Here is a 2,626-nt window from a genome sequence, read left to right as displayed (position 1 = left end):
AGACGGGTTTCCCACACCCCAAATAATCACACCGACGTTTGACACACACAACACTTTTATTGCGAGCCGTTGCTCACCCCCACAAAGCACAAACCAAGTACAAAAAGCCAGTCTAGCGCATCTCGGCCAGTCCCTGGTCCCCACAATACTCCCCGTGGCGTCTCTCTCCCCGGGTCCAGCAACCACTCCTGCCAATATAAGGGTAGAGTCCTTAATTAATTATCAGCAGTGAGTGATCAACTCACCTGGTGCCGCTCCCTCCCAAGCCTTCCCCCCAACACCCTCTCTCCTGCAGCTGAGCGGCAAACCCACGCCCACCCCCACCATACCCCACCGCCGCAACTTAGGCCCGGGGAGCCATCCGGCCTAAACCCACTCCCCCCCCCCAAAGGAAACGGGAGAGAAAAGTCGGCCACGGCCATCTGCGCCCCCAACCTATGGATCAACCCCGAACTTAAATGGCTGTAAGGCCAAGATAACCAACCCGGGTTGATGCGGGCTCAAAAATTCATACCAGTTTTTTAAACATTGTTTGAAGCTAAATGTGACAAAATGTTGCTGTTATTTTCAGCGTGAGCCGCTTTACAAACGGTACCCCATAAATAGAGACAGAATGAATATTTAATAAAGTGGTGTGCTGTTTATTTAAAGCAGAGGGGAGCTGAAGATTTAGGGGATTTGTAGGTTATCACTTCAAGAGACACCTTTTACATTGTCCTCACATTCCCATTTCATATGTTGTTATAGTTGATATTTTCACTATAACGAACTATGTAGGCAAAGGCACACATTTTCTGACAGTCTATCCAGGAAGACATATAGTGCTGCACTCATTTGTACACATCAAAAGTTACATAAAAAGTTATTTAAAAAATGAAAAGGTCGAACTCTGGCTCCTTTCTTACTTCTGCACACCTGGCCAATTGCTCCATGAAGTAAATGTGAAAGTTCTGTTGGCAGTTACAGTGAAGACGTATGAGAGTCCTGGGTGCCATGCAGAGCTGTGCCAATGCTCCACACACTTTACAGACACATTAATTAAGTGAGTAAACACTGTTCCATACCATAAGTAAGTCTGTGAACCCACATCTAATTTTCTGCCCACCCTTCTCCACCCATGGGCCTGAGGGAGACACCACCAACCCCCCACTGGGAGAGACAGACTGGCAGAGTAAAACCCTCTAATGGGACAACTGTGGACTAAAATCTAACCCAAAGGCAATCGATTATGGGTAACTTTCTGGGTCAAGTTAAATGGAAAGTCATAGGTTAAAGGCTTTTACTTTAGAAAGGAATTTTGAACGCATGGACTTTTCAGTGAGAAGTAAATATTTTGGATACAGGCAGATAAAATGAGGTTAACTTTTATCCGGACTTGGATCAAATGATTGTTTTGTAATTGATGTTACGAGTAATTCAAGTCATTTATAAAGAACAATTTGTTAATATTTCCCATGTTTGCTGAGCAAGAGTGAGAGTGAGAGGCCTTTCCTAAATACAGGCAGGTTGAGTTCAGAGATTGAAGCAAATCAAAATCTGGGCTATTAATTGAAGTTAGTTTTGGGCAGAAGTGTGCTGATTTTACACATCAACGTGTGTTTACAGGTCTGTAAAGCTGTAGGTTATAAAGCATTTTGTGACTCCAGATGGAGCAGTGCAAGGCTGATAAACTCTCAAGTGATGTAATTTAAGAAGTTAGTTGGGTCTAAAGACTACAGTTAAAGTAAGATTTATAGAGTTGTTATGATCTTTAATAAAAATTTTAATTAAAATTTTAAAATATTTTCAGGAATATTTGAATCCATTTCAAGTAGCAGGGTATTTTCATTTGCCTTTCATTCAATTCAATTTCATCATGTGGCCACATAGGGGATGCAATCAAACACAACAAAACAAAAGGTAAATGCTTATTTAACATGCCAGAATTATATCCCCCTTTTAGTACCATGGTAGCGCCACACGGCCAGATGTGGCAAAACAATTATGACCATGTTATCTGATATTTTTATCAGTAGTCAATTAATTCAGCTTTAATTAATTGATGTTGCTGTGTTGGCAGCCAACATTTGCTCAGCAGATTGTGTTGAAATGTTGGAATGTGATATGACCTCAGCTACACCCAGTTCAGAAAATGTGTAAATCAAGATAAGAGTATAAAAGCTTGTGAGTACCCAGGGAGGGACCAGAAGTGAAACCCAACCTGCTGCACAGTGGGTTAAATTCCGAGGTTGTAAATATTATCAGACCTAGTTTAGTAATTTAACTTTTTAAGATGTTTCAGTAAAACTGTCCTTGTGTGTTAAAAAGACAAAGTACAAACATGTACTTTTAAATTTTATTTATAAGCGCTTTTCTAGATACTCAAAGACACTTTACATAAAAAACATAAAAGCAGCAAAACAACATCAAATAGTAAAACACTAAAAACATCAGACTAAGCTAAACATTAAAAGCAGTTTTAAAAGGGTGAGTTTTTGTCATTGATTTGAATTTTGGAAGGTTGGTACAGAGTTCCAGAGGAAGGGGGCAGCTACAGAGAAGGCTCTTTCGCCCCAGGTTCGGAGCTTGGTCCTGGGTGGTTGAGTCAGGAGGTTTGCATTGAATGAGCGGAGGCTTCGGGATGGAT

This window comes from Morone saxatilis, unplaced genomic scaffold (genome assembly GCF_004916995.1).
Source record: "Morone saxatilis isolate NCDOM2014 unplaced genomic scaffold, NCSU_SB_2.0 Contig8, whole genome shotgun sequence".
NCBI lineage: Eukaryota > Metazoa > Chordata > Actinopteri > Moronidae > Morone > Morone saxatilis.
Note: the sequence above shows the minus strand (reverse complement) of the source record.